We start from the raw sequence: 17,893 nt of genomic DNA, 5'->3' as shown, positions 1-17,893 counted from the left end.
CATATAATGTAGTTTGTATAAAGTTTTATTTCCCACAAATACTACACACACCCTTTTTTGTGGTGGTGATTCTATTTTTACTGTAGCTTTACACACAAATCTCCCCACCACCCAAAACACCTTTAAAGCCTGGCTTTAAACTATCAGAAAATTCAGATCACCTAATCACCATCCTATAAAAACAAACAGAAGAAAATGAAGGAGTTCTCAAAACTAGAGAATCTCAGAAAAAAAACAAGCTTCCACATAAACTTCTATGTGGCTAGACAAGCCATCTACAAAGCTCACTTCACTTCCTACAGAAGAAAGACAAACTATCTAAACTCCGATATGAAAGTGTTCTAAAACTACGGTATCTTCAACTCCAACAACATTGTTAATCTATCCAAGCACACACTTAGTCCAGCAGAAGAGTCTGTCCTATCTCGGGGACTCTGCCTCATCACACACACAATATAGTTTTGTGGTTACCTGAAAGCCTATTTTCGCCGCCTACTACTGAAGGAATATTTTCAACACACCATTGAACATTGCACTGACCCACAGGATCCCCCCTACTTTCCCCATAAGAAGATTTTTTTGTGATGCCTCCTGTTGGTCAAAATGACAGTCTGGACTTCTACACTGATTGCTTCTGCAAACATGCACAGGCTCACATTGTGAACAAAAGCATGTGACACATAACCTCAGCCATGCAAAATGCAACGCTATCCACAGCCTCAAAAACAACTCTGACATTATAATCAAAGAGGCTGACAAAGGAGAGGTGCTGTAGTCATAATGAATGTCAGATTATGAACTCACCTGACAACTCACCTACACCACATTCTACCTGTTTCCTCTCATCTCCCTGAGGAATACCAAAAGAAATTACACCATCTGCTCAAGAAACTCCCTGCTAAAGCTCAGTATCAAATCTACACAAACACACCCCCAGAGCCCCAACCAGGACTCAAGTCCCAACCCTGCTACCCAAGATTCATAAACCTGGAAATCCTGGACGACCCATTATCTCAGGCATTGGCACCTTTATAGCAAGATTATCCTGCTATGTTGACTCTCCTCAGACCGTATGCTACCAGCACTCCTAGCTATCTTTGAGACACCTGTGGAAATTAGTGCAGTGCATCAGTAGAACTGGAATTCATCCTCAAATCTGACACTGTTACCCTGCCCTGAAAAAATAGATTAACTGGTTAATGCACCACTAAGTCAATTTCCTCTGCCATGGACAGCTGCATTTTCACAGCAAAAGTTATGAATGGGACACATCCAGTCCACTTAATTAGACTCATTAACATGGGTCCTACAATTGACAGATATTTCTTTCGCTGTTATATATAGCTTGGATTTTGTTATTTCCACTCCAACCCATCTGATGAAGTGGGCCTTACCCACAAAAGCTCATGACGCTATATAATTTTGTTTGTCTCTAAGATGCCACAAGGCTACTTATTAGAAAATTTAAAGTAATGGACAATGCCTTAGGGGGCGGATTTTCAAAAGAGGCTAAGACAGAATGGACAATAACATGGCGGCAATTCCCCAGAACTATATTTACCTTCACAGCTGCTGTTACGAGTGATCACAGCTCCCATTGGATGAAGATCACCATTCCTGGCCAATGGGAGCAGAGGGAAGCAGCTGTTACGAGTGATCACAGCTCCCATTGGATGAAGATCACCATTCCTGGCCAATGGGAGCAGTGGGAAGCAGCAAGGGCCGAGACACTGCTTCCTGCACCTACAATTGCCCAGGAACAGAAATCTGCAGCGAACAAAAGCTGTGATCACCGGTACTTCCGGCCATGCAGGTAAATATTGCAGTGGAGACATGTCCTAACTAAACCTGGCAGACTGAATCCAGCTTGTGGGCTGGTATTTGCCCACTCTTGGGCTAAGAGATTTAGGACCACAAGTTCTCAGAAACTCCAGGGATCTTATTCTGTACATACTATACAGACTTTTATATATGAGAGCATTAGTTCAGGTGAAAGGATTAAGAGAAAAGTTCTCACTGACTTGTGGGATTTGTGCTGCTAAATTTGTTAGTATCTTTAGGAAAGCTCCCCTTGGTCTTAACACACTTTCATGCATAATGATCTGTCTAGTATCAATAAGGCGGGATTTACAGGTCTCTCCTCCACGTCCTATTCCCTTTCTATCTCATACCTCTCTCCTGAGGCCTCCGGTCTCTCGTTCTGTCTCTCTTTCTCTCCTCCTCCTACTGCCTCCTACCCTCTCTCTCCATCTCTCTCTTTCTCTTCTCCCCCTCCTGCCTCTCACTCTCTCTTTCTCCTCTTCTCCTCCCCCTCTTGCCCCTCACTCTCTCTTTCTCTTCTCCTCCTCATGCACGGAGAGCACAGAGCCCAAACGGCTGCTTGCACCACTTGCTCCCCCGTGGTGGCCCGGCTGAGCGGCACAGAAGTAAGCTGAGCACCATGACGGGAGGGGAAGGAGGGTGGGGCGATGACATACACAGCTAAGGGTGGGGCCCAGTCATGTATGTCACTGCCCCACCCCTCTTCGCGCCTCCCTTCGCCTCCTGCGGTGGTGCTTGGCTGACTTCTGCGCCGCTCAGCCAGGCCACCGCAGGGGAGCAGGCTGCCGTTTGGGCTCCCCCGCGGCGGCCCGGCTGAGCAGCGCAGAAGTCAGCCAAGCACCACCGCAGGAGGTGAAGGGAGGCGCGAAGAGGGGTAGGGCAGTGACGTACACGACTGGGCCCCACCCCTAGCTGTGTACGTCACCGCCCCACCCCCTTCCCCTCCTGTCATGGCGCTCAGCTGACTTCTGCACTGCTCAGCTGGGCCACCGTGGGGGAGCAAGTGGCGCAAGCAGCTGTTTGGGGTGCTGCATGGGGACTACAGCGCCCAAATGGCCACTTGCACCGCTTGCTCCCCTGCGGCAGCCCAGCTAAGCGGCGCAGAAGTCAGCCGAGCGCTACGGCAGAAGGCAACAGCACCGCTCAGAGGGAACAGCCAGCGTTTCAGCATTACAGAGTCACAGACATTGGGCTACTATATATGGGTATGTCTACACTACCCCCCTAATTCGAACTAGGGGGGTAATGTATGCATACCGAACTTGCTAATGAAGCCTGGGATTTGAATTTCCCGGGCTTCATTAGCATAAAGCCGGCGCCGCCATTTTTAAAAGCCGGCTAGTGCGAACCCCGTGCCGCGCGGCTACACGCGGCACGGGCTAGATAGTTCGGACTAGCAAGCTACTCCGAACTATCTGTACGCCTCGTGGAATCTGTACGCCTTCTGCCTCTCATTCTCTCTTCTCCTCCTGCCTCTCACTCTCTCTCTCTCTTCCTCCTCCTCCTGCATGGGGAGCACCGAGTCCAAACGGCTGTTTGTGCCACTTGCTGCCACACGGCAGCACGGCTTAGCGGCTGGCTGTGAGCTCCAACTGCCCCCTTGCACTGATCCTGCAGCCTCCAAGTTGTCCTCCACCTTCCCCTCCCTCTTGTTCCCCTGCTTTCCCCCCCCCCCCGCCAGGGTCCGTTCACAGCCAGGGGGCAGGGCCTGGAGCCACTGTCACGCCGCATGTCACCGCTCTGCCCCTCTTCGCCTCCCGCCGTAGTGCTCGGCTGACTTCTGCGCCACTCAGCTGGGCCGCCACACAGGAGCAAACGGAGCAAATGGCCATTTGGGCTCTCTCGTGGCAGCCCAGCTGAGTGGTGCAGAAATGACCTGAGAACCATGGCAGCAGGTGAAGAGGGGCGGGGCCTGGAGCCGCTGTCACGCCACACGTCACCGCCCCACCCCCCTTCGCCTCCCACTGTGGCACTTGGCTAACTTCTGCACTGCTGAGCTGAGTTGCCACGCAGAAGAAAGTACAAGCAGTCCCCGGGTTACATACAAAATAGGGACTGTAGGTTTGTTCTTAAGTTGAATCTGTATGTAAGTCGGAACTGGCGTCAGCCGCTGCTGAAACTGATCACTTTCAACCGCAGCTGAATCTGGATGCCAGTTCTGACTTACATACAGATTCAACTTAAGAAACCCAGGCGTCCCCAAGTCAGCTGCTGCTGAAACTGATCAGCGGCTGATTCCAGGAAGCCTGGGGCAGAGCAACTCTGCCTCAGGCTTCCTGTAGTCAGCCGCTGGTCAGTTTCAGCAGCGGCTGACTTGGGGACGCCTGGGGCAGAGCAGCTGGGGTGCTGCTGGGTTGCTCCAGTAGCGCGGCTCCTCGGCACTACTGGAGCAACCCAGCAGCACCCCAGCTGCTCTGCCCCAGGCGTCCTGATTCAGCCACTGCTGAAACTGACCAGCAGCGGCTGAATCAGGACGCCTGGGGCTGAGCAGCTGGGGTGCTGTTGGGTTGGTCCGGAGCGGCGCTGTGGGACCAACCCGGCAGCCCCCAGCTGCTCTACCCCAGGGGTAGGCAAGAAAAGCCTGGTCTGCTGGGGGGGGCACTAGCTGTACCCCCCCCCCCAGCAGACCAGGGAGACGGGGGTGGCGGGACCGCCCAAGTCCTCCATGGCTTTGCTCCGTCTCCCTGGTCTGCTGACCTGGGAGACGCGGAGCAAAGCCGCAGAGCACGCGGGAAGTGGGACAGTCCAGGCACCCCACGGCTGTCCCACTGCTGGCGTGCTCTGAGTCTTTGCTCCCCATCTCCCTAGTCTGCTGGTCAGACCAGGGAGACGGGGAGCAAAGCCTTGGAGCATGCCCACAGTGGGACAGCCCAAGCGCGCCTGGGCTGTCCCGCTGCGGGCGTGCTCCGCGGCTTTGCTCCCCGTCTCCCTGGCCTGCTGGGGGGGTCCAGCAAAGCCGCTGGACCCCCCCCCAGCAGACCAGGGACACCAGAGCAAAGCCGCCACCTGGGCGGCTTTGCTCCCGGGCAAACGAGCAAAGCCGCCCAGGCGGCGGCTTTGCTCTGGTGTCCCTGGTCTGCTGTGGGGGGCGTCCAGCGGCTTTGCTGGACCCCCCCAGCAGACCAGGGAGACCGGGAGAAGCTTTTCTCGCCCCGGAGGACACGGGTGGCGACTTGCCGCCCATGAGCTCCAGGGCGAGAAAAGCCCCGTTCATAAGTGCGGATCCGACATAAGTCGGATCCGCGTAAGTCGGGGACTGCCTGTAGTGCAAGTGGCCATTTGGGCACCACGCTCGCCATGCAGCACAGAAGTCAGCCAAGCACCACGGCAGGAGGCAACAGCACCCCCCAGAGGGAACAGCCAGCATTTCCGCGTTACACGGTCACAGACATTGGGCTACTATACATATGATGGTTGTGTCTGTCAAGCCCATTAACCTGTTTGGCATAATGGGTAATCTTTGTTCAAGGCCGAACATATCCCTATGCATTTGTGCTGTATAATAGGTGTGAACTGAAACACCAAAATGATAATGGACAAGCTTGCTAGAATGAAGCCATTAGCGGCAGCTGATGTGCACTGCTATCACAAGCACTAAAATTAACTTTCAGTGTTAAGAAACAATGAAAAGGTCAAAAAATATATTTAAAGAAAGCAAGCCAATGTCCTTTTAAATAAAGTATTTGGGAAAGTGTAGTGATAAAGAATAAACACGAAACTGCTCATATAATACATATAATTAGCTGCAACGAAGTTACGGAGTCTGTTGGTGAAAGACAAAAATGTACTCTTATTAATTATAATGAATGCCACAGAAATGTGTAAAGTTAGGATATATTTGAAATTCACACTGAAAAATTGCCATTATTGTACTAAAACAACCCCTCAGTTTTAAACATTATGTACAAGTTGAAGCATTCAACTCATTTAGGTATTCCGTAATTCTTTTTCCCCCAAAAATACTAAAATAAATGTAAGTTACAGAATTTCAACTTCCAAAGCATTATTTTCTATAGTATATGCCTGTAACACAATAAATGCTTGCTAATTTATTCTTAGATTACCTATATGTTTGTATAGTCAAAAAGCTAGGGCTGAAATCTTAATCACTTTACTCTTTGCAGATAAATCAAATGAAATTAATGGAATTATTCATCTGAATAAAGTAAGCATGATCTGGCATTAAAAGAATAAATACTTGTATAGAATCATAGAACTTGGAAGGAACCTCGAGAGGTCACTGAGTCCAGACCCCTGCCCTCATGGCAGGACCCAGCACTATCTAGATCATCCTTGACAGATGGCTATCTAACCTCCTCTTAAATATCTGCAGAGATGGAGATTCCACAACCTCCCTAGGCAACTTATTCCAGTGTTTCGCTACCCTGACAATTAGGAAGTTTTTCCTAATGTCCAACCTAAACCTCCCTTGCTGCAGTTTAAGCCCATTGCTGCTTCTCCTATCCTCAGAGGCCAAGGTGAACAATTTTCTCCCTCCTCCTTGCGACACCCATTTAAATATCTTAAAAACCGCTATCATGTCCCCTCTCAGTCTTTTCCTTTCCAACCTAAACAAGCCCAATTCTTTTCATCTTCCTTCAAAGGTCATGTTCTCTAGACCGTTAATCATTCTTGTTGCTCTTCTCTGAACCTTCTCCAATTTCTCCACGTCTTTCTTGTGATGACCAGAACTGGACACAATACTCCAATGGTATGTCTACACTACAAAGTTAATTCGAACTAACAGCCATTAGTTTGAATTAACTTTGATAGGCGCTACACAGGCAAACCGCTAGTTCGAACTTAATTCGAACTAGCGGAGTGCTTAATTCGAACTAGGTAAACCTCATTCTACGAGGACTAACGCCTAGTTCGAATTAAGTAGTTCGAATTAAGGGCTGTGTAGCCACTTAATTCGAACTAGTGGGAGTCTAGCCCTACCCACCTTGCCCTGGTGGCCACTCTGGGCACCACCAGGGAAACTCTTCTGCCCCACTACCGGCCCCGGAGCCCTTAAAGGGGCACGGGCTGGCTACGGTGCCCGTGCCAGGTGCAAGCCTGCCAGCACCCAGCCAGCAGACCCTGCACCTGGCACAGCACGAGCCAGCCACCCACTGCCACCCAGCCCTCCGCCTCTTCCCAGGACCAGGCTGGCGGCTCCCAGGAGCCTGCCCGGGGCCGCAAGAGGCGGGTACCCGCCTGGTCTACTGCGGACATCGTGGACCTCATCGAGGTTTGGAGGGAAGCCTCCAATGTCCACGACCTCCGCACTAGGCACAGGAAAGTGGCCATCTAGGGCAGGATAGCTGCCAGCCTGGCCAACCAGGAGCAGGTTTGCATGAAAATCAAGGTGGTCCAGTGAGACCCCCGACTCTGAGCCCTGACCTTAGAACATAAGAACATAAGAATGGCCTTACTGGGTCAGACCAAAGGTCCATCTAGACCACTAGCTACCCTGGAGGGGATGGACCGAAGACAAGGACTAAGCCATTTGTCTTGTGCCATCCATCTCCAGCCTTCCACAAACAGAGGCCAGGGACACCATTTCTACCCGCTGGCTAATAGCACTCCATGGACCCAACCTCCATGACTTTATCTAACTTCTCTTTAAACTCTGTTATAGTTCTAGCCTTCACAGCCTCCTGCAGCAAGGAGTTCCACAGGCTGACTATTTGCTTTGTGAAGAAGAACTTTCTGTTATTAGTTTGAAGCCTGCTACCCATTCACTTCATTTGGTGTCCTCTAGTCCTTCTATTATGGGAACTAATGAAGAACTTTTCTTTATGCACCCTTTCCACACCACTCATGCTTTTATAGACCTCTCTCATATCACCCCTCAGTCTCCTCTTTTGCAAGCTGAAAAGTCCCAGCCGCTTTAGCCTCTCTTCATATGGGACCTGTTCCAAACCCCTGATCATTTTAGTTGCCCTCCCCTCTCCCACCTCCTTTTCCCAGTCTCCCCAGAGGATAATCCCCCCCCTCCGAGTTTTGTTAAATAAAGAGAGTTTCTATTTTTGAACACACGTGTCCTTTATTTTGTACATCAGGAAGGGGGGCTAGGGAGGGGTAAGTGGAAGGAGGTGAGGGAGGAATGGGGTACGAGCCCCCGATGGGGAGGACTAGGGTGGCTCTGCGGGCTCCTCGGGGTGGAAGCTCTCCTGCAGCCCCCCGATTGGCCCTCCCGCCCCCGGATGGCAGCCTGAGGGAAGTGCAGCCGGGCTGATGGCCGAGCACTGTGATGTGCCGAGTGTGGGCATTCAAGGCACTCCAAGCCAGGACTGCTTTGCTGTCCCTCATCGAGTTAGACAAGCGAGCGGGGAACCCCTGAGAACTGTCTGTCCGGGGTGGGGGTCGGGTCCCTTTAAGTACAGCCCTCGGCTAGCCTGAGGCAGCAGCTGCACGCTCTAAGTCCTAATCTGATGCCCTGCCGGCACTGCTTCCGGCCAGCCTTAACCTCGGTTCAGGGTCCACTCAATGTGGACATGCTAGTTCGAATTAGCAAAATGCTAATTCGAACTAGTTTTTAGGTCTAGATGCACTAGTTCGAATTAGCTTAGTTCGAATTAACTAATTCGAATTAAGTTAGTTCGAATTAGTGCTGTAGTGTAGACATACCCCAACTGAGTATAGTGGAGAGTAGAGCAAAAGAATTACTTCTCGTGTCTTGCTCACAAACACACCTGGTAATGCATCCCAGAATCATGTTTACTTTTTTTTTGCAATAGCATCACACTGTTGACTCATTTAGCTTGTGGTCCACTATGACCCCTAGATCTGTTTCTGCAGTACTCCTCTCTAGACAGTCGTGTCCCATTCTGTATGTGTGAGACTGATTGTTCCTTCCTAAGTGGAGTATTTTGCATTTGTCCTTATTAAACTTCATCCTATGTACCTCAGACCATTTCTCCAGTTTGTTTAGATCATTTTGAATTATGACCCATCCTCCAAAGCCGTTGCAACCCCTCCCAGCTTTGTAACATCTGGAAACTTAAAAAGTGTACTCTCTATGGGTACGTCTAGACTACATGCCTCTGACGACAGAGGCATTTAGATTAGACTACCTGGCATAGGAAAATGAAGCGGTGATTATTTAAATTTAAATGGCTGCCGTGCTGAGCCAACAAACAGCTGATCGGCTCAGCGCGGCAGCCATTTAAATTTAAATGAAGCCGCAATTTAAATAATCCTATTTTCCTATGCCGGGTAGTCTAATCTACATGCCTCTGTCGCCAGAGGCATGTAGTCTAGACATACCCTATGCCAATATCTAAATTGTTGATCAAGATATTGAACAGAACCGGTCCCAAAACAGACCCCTGAGGAACCCCACTTGTTATGCCTTTCCAGCAGAATTGTGAACCGTTAATAACTACTCTCTGAGAATGGTTATCTACTCACCTTATAGTAGCGCCATCTAAGTTGTATTTGCCTAATTTAGTGATAAGAATATCATGCGAGACCGTATCAAATGCCTTACTAACAGGGGTCGACAAATACTGGAAAACCCTACTCGCCAGACAAAAAAGGGACTCGCCACCCATTCCTAATAAGAACAGTAATTACTAATAAGTTATTAATAAATATCTTATAAACCTCTACCTTTGCTGTCTGCTGCCATGTCTCCTCCCCTTGCTCCATCAGCTCCCCTGGTGCCTGCTGCCCCCCAACCCCTCACCCTCCTCTGCTGTCCTGACTCCTGCCCTTCTCACTGCCCTCAGCCCTCCTGAGACCTGCCCCCCTCTGCCTGCCCTTCTCCCCCCCCTGTGCCCACTCCTCCAGTAGCCCCGCTCTGATCATGTGAGCTACCCCTCCTCGTTCCCTCTCCTAACACCTCCCTCTACACATCTGCCCTGCCTCTCTCCTCTGGTGCTGGTTAATCCCCTGCAGGTGTCTGCCCTTCTGCTTCACCCCCAGAATCCCTTGGCAACTGCACCCTCCTGATGCCTCCCCCTTCCCTCACTGCTCCTGCCCTCTTTGCCCTCTTTTTCCCTGATGCCCACCCCCTCACCACCCTCTGCCCCTGTTCCCCTCATGCCCGTGCCCTTACAGATGCCTTGCTCCATCCTTGCCTTTCTCATGCCCACCCCTTCTTTCAAGCCTTCTCCCAGCACCTCCCTCTCCCCCCTTTAACTCCCAGTACCCTTGCCGTCTCCTCTCCCAGCATCACCCTGTCCCCCCCTCCCACTGACACCTCCTCTCCTGCCCTTTTCCTCATTGTCTGCACTTGGCTCCCTGGGATTTGTCTCCCCTGCACCCGTCCCTTGGTGCCTTCTCCTTTCTTCTTCTTCTCTTGACCTCCTCCCCTCCCCTCCCCTCAGCACAAGCCCCTTCCCCATATTTTTCTCCTCCCCTCTCCACCCCTCCCCACAGCCCAGCCCCTTCCCCTCCCCCAGGACCAGCTCTAGGTTTTTTGCTGCCCCAAGCAAAACATTTTTTGGCCGTCCTCCCCCCCTTTTTGTTGTCTTTTACATGTTTGCATTTTGCAATGGGATGCGGGTTTTTTTGTTTTAGTTTTTCTCCCAGCATTTTAGCCCTATAAATAGCAAATAGCATTTTCATTCATTTTTTTCCATAAAGGCAAAGGCGCTTCAAGTGAACTCCCCCTTTCACTCGCTGCTGGGTCACAGCAGCCTCTTCCCTGACCTGTCCAGCCCCTCCCTATGGACAAACACCCTTCACTCCTGACCCACAGGGGGAGCAAGGATGCAGGGACAGCACAGAGCCAGAGGGGTGCAGGGAACAGTGGGAAGGGTACGGGGGTGGCGTGGGGAACAGGTGGCACAGAGCCAGAGGGACGCAGGGATCAGGAGGAGCAGGGTGCGGTGGAGGCATGGGGAATGGGACGCGGGGAATGGGAGGGGCAGAGGGATCGGGGTCTGGGGCAGTGCAGGGAACGGGCAGCACAGAGCTGGGGGGGCAGGGAGTGGGGGGAGCAGGGTGATGCAGAGCCAAAGGGTTGCAGGGAAGAGGGAGAGCAGGGGGCCCAGGATGCAGGGTCGGCGTGGGGAACGGGCGGCACGGAGACAAAGGGGGGCTGGGGCCGTGGCAGGACTGGAGCGGAGCCAGTGCAGTGCAGCCGTCGGCCAGAGCCGAGCTGCTGCAACCCTTTAAAATCAGTGGGCCCATGTCATGCCAGCGTCCTGGCATCCTGCCCCGCCTCCTCGTGCCGGAGCTGCACGCAGGCAGCCCCGGTGGCAAGAATCGCCGCACTTCCCCCTTCCCAGCGGCGCTCTGCTCCTCCGCCGGCCGGCGGCCCGTCTCTCTGGTGGTAGGCAGCCCCAGCTCTCCCCGGCCCTGGCAGCCCCAACTCTACCCTCTTCCCGCCCCCCCTCCGCCCCACCCACGGTTCTCCCCCACTTCCCCTGCCACCAGGGAGGACTGAGGCCGGGCCAGCCCTGGCTCTTTCCCTCTCTCCCGCCCCCCTGGTCCACAGGGCAGGGCTGAGGCCTCAGGTCTACCCCTTTCTCCCTCCTCACCCCCAGTCATGCCAGCCCTGGCTCTCCCCCACTCCCCAGCCACTAAGGAAAGCCAAGGCTGCGTCGGCCCGTGCTCTCGCCCACCGGCCACCAGTGTGGGGTGATCAAGGCCTTGCCTGGCCCCATGAATTCCCCCCAGCCACTGGAGAAGGAGAGGGACTGGGCTGAGACCTCGCTAAGATCCGTGCTCTCCCCACAGCTGCGAGGGGGGAAAGGATGTTGGGTGGAAGCCTCGCCAAGCTCCGCACTCTCCCACTGGCCATCGAGGAGGTGGGGGGCATGGGCTGAGGCCTCGCCAAGGCTTGTGCTTTCCCCCTGGCTGCCCAGGAGGATGAGCTGAGGCCTTGCCTGCCCCAGTGCTCTCCCTCTGGTCACTGGGAGGGGTGCAACCAGCTCCCCCTGAGCACAGGGGAGTGGGAAGGAGGGAGGCTGTAGCACAGCAGCCCCGGGTCCTGAGCACTGGGGAAAGGGGGAGGAGGAGATTTGATCAAAACCCCATCAAATGTTTTTGATTAATGGGTGGATAAAAGAAAGGAGATTTGACTAGAGACCACCAGATCAGGAAGGGAAGGTAGATGAGGCATTTCTAGAACAAATAATATCCAGAACAAAGGACCTGGTGGTAATTAGAGAACTGCACTATCCACATGTCTTTTGGAAAAATTGTATGGCAAAATACTGAATTTTTAATACCTTCCTGGATATACGGAGGACAACTTTTTGTTCCAGAAAGTGGAGGAATAAACTAGGGGAGCAGCCAATTTAGACTTGATTTTGATGGACAAGGAGTACTTTGGGTGAAAGTGATCTTGAAGTGATAGATTTCATGATTCTAAGAAAAGGAAGGAGTGAGAGCAGAGGAATAAGGATAATGGATTTAAAATCAGATTAACAAATGCAGAGTACTGGTAAGTAAAATCTCATGGGAAGACAATTTAAAGGGAAAAAGGAGTTCAGGAGAGCTGCCAGTCTGAAATCTGGTCTACACTTGGACTTTACTCCAAAATTAGCCCCCTGTCATGAATGTGAGCTGCAAAGGAGAGCATAATATACCTGGAGAGCGAGGAAAGGGTTAAGCTATTCTGCACCCAAATAGCTAAAGAATTTCAAACTGGGGGAAGCAGTCTCCTTTGTTAGAGAGAGGTAGGAATCTTCTCCAGGCACAGATCCCCTGGGTTCATCAGAATGTGTAAGTAGGACAAAGTTTAGGTAGTCCATCAGGTTTATTGTTTTCCTTGTTTGGGATGTGGAAATTATGCCTGAGCTGGTTTAAAAATACATTGTCTCTATTTTGTTGTTCTCCCTTCTACCATTCCTTAGAATCGTGAACTCTATGATTTCGTGATCACTTTCACTGAAGCTGCCTTCCACTTCCAAATTTTCAACCAGTTCCTCCCTCTTTGTTAAAATCAAATCTAGAACAGCTTCCCCACAGTAGCTTTCTCAACCACCTTCTCAAATAAAAAAATTGTCCCCAATGCAGACCAAGAGCTTATTGGATAACCCATGCCCTGCTATGTTAGTTTCCCAACATATGTCTGGATAGTTGAAGTTCCTGATCACCATCAAATCTTGCCCTTTGGATAATTTTGTTAGTTGTTTAAAAAAAGCCTCATTCACCTCTTCTGCCTGGGTTGGTGGTCTGAAGTAGACCCCAACATGATATCATCCTTGTTTTTAACCCCTTTTAACCTAACCCAGGGACTTTCAACAAGTCTGTGTCCTATGTCCATCTCCACCTCAGTCCAAGTGTATTCATTTTTAATATACAAGGCAACACCTCCTCCCTTTTTTGATTTTACAGGCCACTTTGAGAAACACTGTTGTAGAGGAACAGAAATACTGCTAAGCCACCTGTTTCTCTGCAGTAACTAATTCTTAACTAGCAAGAGGTGCATTTTTGGTCCTGGCCCTTTGTTTTAAACATTATTAATTATTATTAACCATCATCATCATCATTTAAATTATAGAATTTCCCCAATCATGATCACAGCCCCACTAAATAACATTGTACAAACAGAAGAGACAATTCCTGTCCTGAGAGATTACAATCTAAAACAGGAGTCAGCAACCTTTCCAAAGTGGTGTGGCAAGATCTCTCTCTCCTGCCCTGAGTTGTGCTGCTCTCCCCAGGGGAGAGGGGCTCTCTGCACCACACACCCTGCTTGGTCTCCTGCCCAAGCTCCGCTTCAGCTTTTTCTGTGGGGAAAGGGAGGAGCAGTGTGCGCACTTTCCCGGAAGCTGTATGCTTGCGGTGCCCCAGCAGGTGGGCTAAAGATGGTTTTGAACTCTGACCAGCCGCTAGCAGAGCTGCCACTGGGCCCCTGCTAGAGGGTAAGATGCACAGAGCCTGGGGCATCCCCCACCCACACAGGAAGTCGGCGCTGCCTCCAGTCTTGCCGGGAATGTGATGTGTCAGGGAATGGGCAAGGCGGGGGTGGGCTAGTGAGTGACCCCGGGGTGTCTAGCCCTGATGGGGGCAGAGTTCCATGTGGGTCTGGTCTATGGTACCCTCACCTTCCCGCCAGGGACCCAGGCACCTAGGGGCCAATGCAGCTTTGAGGCAGAGGGACATCCCCGCCCCATGCATTTTCCTCTCTCCTCAGCCCGGGCAGCACTCACCCCCTAGTCGGGGCCCAGCGGCAGCTATGCTAGCGGCTGGACGGACTTCAAAACCATCTTTAGCCCATCTGCTGAGGCACCACAAGGCAGAAAGGGAGGCAAGCGGAGAGGGAAGCACTGAGGCTACAGGGCTGGGGTTGCCCAATGAGGTGGAGAGCTGCAGGCTGGAGGAGGTGAGGATGGGATTTCCTTACAATCACATTTTCCCATTTTAATTGTTTTTCTCTCCCATGCTCTGTGTGAAAGATCCAAACAAATGACAGAGGAAACAGGAAGTACATATAGGGCTAGCTGTCAAATGCACAAAGTAAGACTGTAAAAGTAGAACTCTTTGAATTTTTAGCTAAATAAGAGTTACTTGTAGGTAAACACTTGTGATTTTTACTGGTGATTTTTTTTAAATGTACTTATTTAAAAGTACATTTTACCAACAAAATATAATAGAAATTTATACTGTTAACATTATTAACAATAGTCTTGACTTCTATATAGATTGCTTCCACAAACATGCACAGGCTGACATAGAATCATAGGACTGGAAGGGACCTCGAGAGGTCATCGAGTCCAGCCCCCCGCCCTCAAGGCAGGACCAAGCTCCGTCTACACCATCCCTGACAGATGTCTATCTAACCTGTTCTTAAATATCTCCGGAGAGGGAGATTCCACCACCTCCCTTGGCAATTTATTCCAATATTTGACCACCCTGACAGTTAGGAATTTTTTCCTAATGTCCAATCTAAACCTCCCCTGCTGCACTTTAAGCCCATTACTCCTTGTCCTGTCCTCAGAAACCAAGAGGAACAAATTTTCTCCTTCCTCCTTGTGACACCCTCTTAGATATTTGAAAACCGCTATCATGTCCCCTCTTAATCTTCTTTTTTCCAAACTAAACAAGCCCAGTTCATGAAGCCTGGCTTCATAGGTCATGTTCTCTAAACCTTTAATCATTCTTGTCGCTCTTCTCTGTACCCTTTCCAATTTCTCCACATCTTTCTTGAAATGTGGCGCCCAGAACTGGACACAGTACTCCAGCTGAGGCCTAACTAGTGCAGAGTAGAGCGGCAGAATGACTTCACGAGTTTTGCTTACAACACACCTGTTGATACAACCTAGAATCATATTTGCTTTTTTTGCAACAGCATCACACTGTTGACTCATATTCAACTTGTGGTCCACAATGACCCCTAGATCCCTTTCCGCCATGCTCCTTCCTAGACAGTCGCTTCCCATCTTGTATGTATGGAACTGATTCTTCCTTCCTAAGTGGAGGACTTTGCATTTCTCTTTATTAAACCTCATCCTGTTTACCTCTGACCATTTCTCTAACTTGCTAAGGTCATTTTGAATTATGTCCCTATCCTCCAAAGAAGTTGCAACCCCACCCAGTTTGGTATCATCTGCAAACTTAATAAGCGTACTCTCTATCCCAATATCTAAGTCATTGATGAAGATATTGAACAGTCCAAACAAGGCCTTCCCGCTCCTGCAAAGGTGAACTCCATCTCCGCCAAGCAGTCCTTCCTGGAAGAGCACCCCGTGATCAAGGAAGCCGAATCCCTCCTGGCGACACCATCTTCGCAGCCAGACATTCACCTCCAGGATGCACCTCTCTCTGCCCGGGCCCCTACCTTTGATAGGAAGGATCGAAGAGAATACCACCTGCGCTCCAAACTCCTTCACCCGTACTCCCAAAGCCCTGTAGTCACACTTGATCCACTCAGTGTCACACCTGGCAGTATCATTTGTGCCCACGTGGATGAGTAGCATGGGGTAGTAGTCAGAGGGCCGGATAATCCTCGACAATGCCTCCGTAACATCTCGGATACGGGCCCCTGGCAGACAGCATACCTCTCGAGATGAACTGTCAGGGCGACAGATGGCTGCCTCCGTTCCCCTCAGAAGAGAGTCTCCAACCACCACTACCCTACGTTTCTTCCTCGCAGTGGTGGCAGGAGACTGCTCAACCTTGGTGGTCTAAGGCCTGGTCTCCTCCACTGTGGGGGGTGACTCCTTGTCTCCTGCAGAAAGTAAAGTGTAACGGTTATGTAACAACACAGTGGGAGGGTTAGGAGCAGGGGTGGAACACTGCCTGCTGCCGGAAGTAACCAGCTGCCAGTGCTCACCCTGCACCACCACCTCCTCCATAAGTGGCTGGTCAACAGTCCCACAGTGACCTCAGTGGACTCCACAGGAATACTGTCCAGGAATTCCTCATGGCGTCGAATGCTCCTCAGGCTGGCCACCTCCTCCTGTAGCTCTCCCACCTGCTGCCTGAGAGATTCCACCAGCAGGCACCTTTCACAACGGTTGTCTCCCCCAGTCTGGAGATCGCTCAGTGGGAATTGCAAACCACAAATACTGCAAGACCACACCAGGACCTGGGTAGAGGCATTCATGCTCAGGTTCTCTGTCTGGATACAGGCACAGGTGGAGGAGACAGGAGAAGTATTGGCACAAGCGCTTCGGGTCTTCATCACCATCAGTCACTCCCTCTGCTCAACTCCCTCTTCAACTCCCCTGTCTGCAGTCCCCTGTCCGCTTCACTCCCTGGTCGCACTGCTCTGGCTTTTTAAAGCCTGCTTGCCTAGGTCAGGCCTGCCCCCTTCTGAGTCACACAGGGGAAGGCTGAGCCTGAGGCTAATCAGAGGCAATCAAGGGAACAATGGCAGGCTCTCAGTCCCAACTGCCACAGAAGCTGAAACTGAAACTGATAGCACTCACCTGGAATCAGACTCAATTCACACTTCAAACTGTGGGCAGAAGAGCCGCGTGCGCACCTTCCCCAAATCCCACCACTGCTGTGCCGAGGGAAAGGCGCACCGCCACCCGCACCAGGCCAGCCAGAACTCCCAGAAGGAAGCTACGAAGCCCATGTCCTCCAGCAGGCTGTTACTGAAATGCCAGTAGGCCGGCCCCAGCCTCTCTGAAGAAAGAGAGGCCTTCACGGCCACTAAATGGTGGTCCGAGAACGGGGCCGGACGAATGCTGGAGGAGTGGGCCCAGAAGAGATGATGACGAGACAGATAAATGCGGTTCAATCGGGAGTGGAAAGACCGACAGCCCACCACCTGGACGTAGGTAAATACCATTTCCTCGCCCAGGTGGAGGTCACGCCAGACATCCACCAGGGAGTGATGGTCTATTATTATTTCCCTGAGGACGTCCGCGGAGGCCGTGCACTGCTCGAGCCCCGTACGGTCCCGGTCCTCGAGGGTGCAATTGAAGTCCCCGTTCAGAATCAGGCACTCGCAAGGATCCAAAGAGCCGAGGAAGGCAGACGCCCGCCGATAGAAGCGGAGCCTCTCAGAGACGGACGACGGGGTGTAGATGTTGACAAGATTTAGTATCAGCCCTTCTATCCGAACCCGGAGATGCAGCAGACGACCCTGCACAACCTCGGCAGTCGCCAGCACCTCAGGCTGCAGGTTCGGGGAGAACAGGGTGCCACCCCGGCTTGATGGGCCGACAGGTGGCTGAAATAAACCCTGTCCCCCCACTCCAGCTGCCAGCTAGCCTCGGCGGCAAGAGCTGCGTGGGTCTCCTGGAGGAATACGACAGAGTACCTCCCCTTCCGAAGGAAGGAGAGTACCTGACACCTACGGAGACCCGACCCACAGCCCCGGGTGTTTAGAGTGGTAAAGACGAGCGGCGGCATCGAGAGGGCTGGGGAAGATCCTCACTGACAGGAGTGCCAGCAGCCCCCATTGGGCCTCGCAGCAAACCGTGACCGTGCCCAAAAGCGAGTGGGGCGTCACGGAAGCTGCAGACCTGCTGGTAAGCCATGGCCTCCCGCCGCCCTGTCCCTTAACCCTCCCCCAAGAGGGCCCTTACTGTTTGTAGGACAAGAGGAAAATCTCCCCAGCGCTGAAGGGCGAGAGCGACTTTGTTCTTGGAGCCACGGATGTCTTCCAAGAAAGCACACATCTCGCCCTTCAGCGCATCTGGCATCGGGGCCTCAGGCTCTCGAACGCCTT

General features: G+C 51.7%; 1 protein-coding gene across 1 annotated transcript in view; it reads right to left on the bottom strand.

The window, feature by feature from the left end:
* The window catches only part of TMEM266 (transmembrane protein 266), a 260,119-nt gene that overhangs the window by 203,295 nt on the left and 38,931 nt on the right, over positions 1-17,893 (bottom strand). The gene's annotated exons all lie outside the window — the stretch shown is intronic.

The sequence above is a fragment of the Pelodiscus sinensis genome, chromosome 14 (genome assembly GCF_049634645.1).
Source record: "Pelodiscus sinensis isolate JC-2024 chromosome 14, ASM4963464v1, whole genome shotgun sequence".
NCBI lineage: Eukaryota > Metazoa > Chordata > Testudines > Trionychidae > Pelodiscus > Pelodiscus sinensis.
This window is presented reverse-complemented; position numbering and strand designations above follow the sequence as displayed.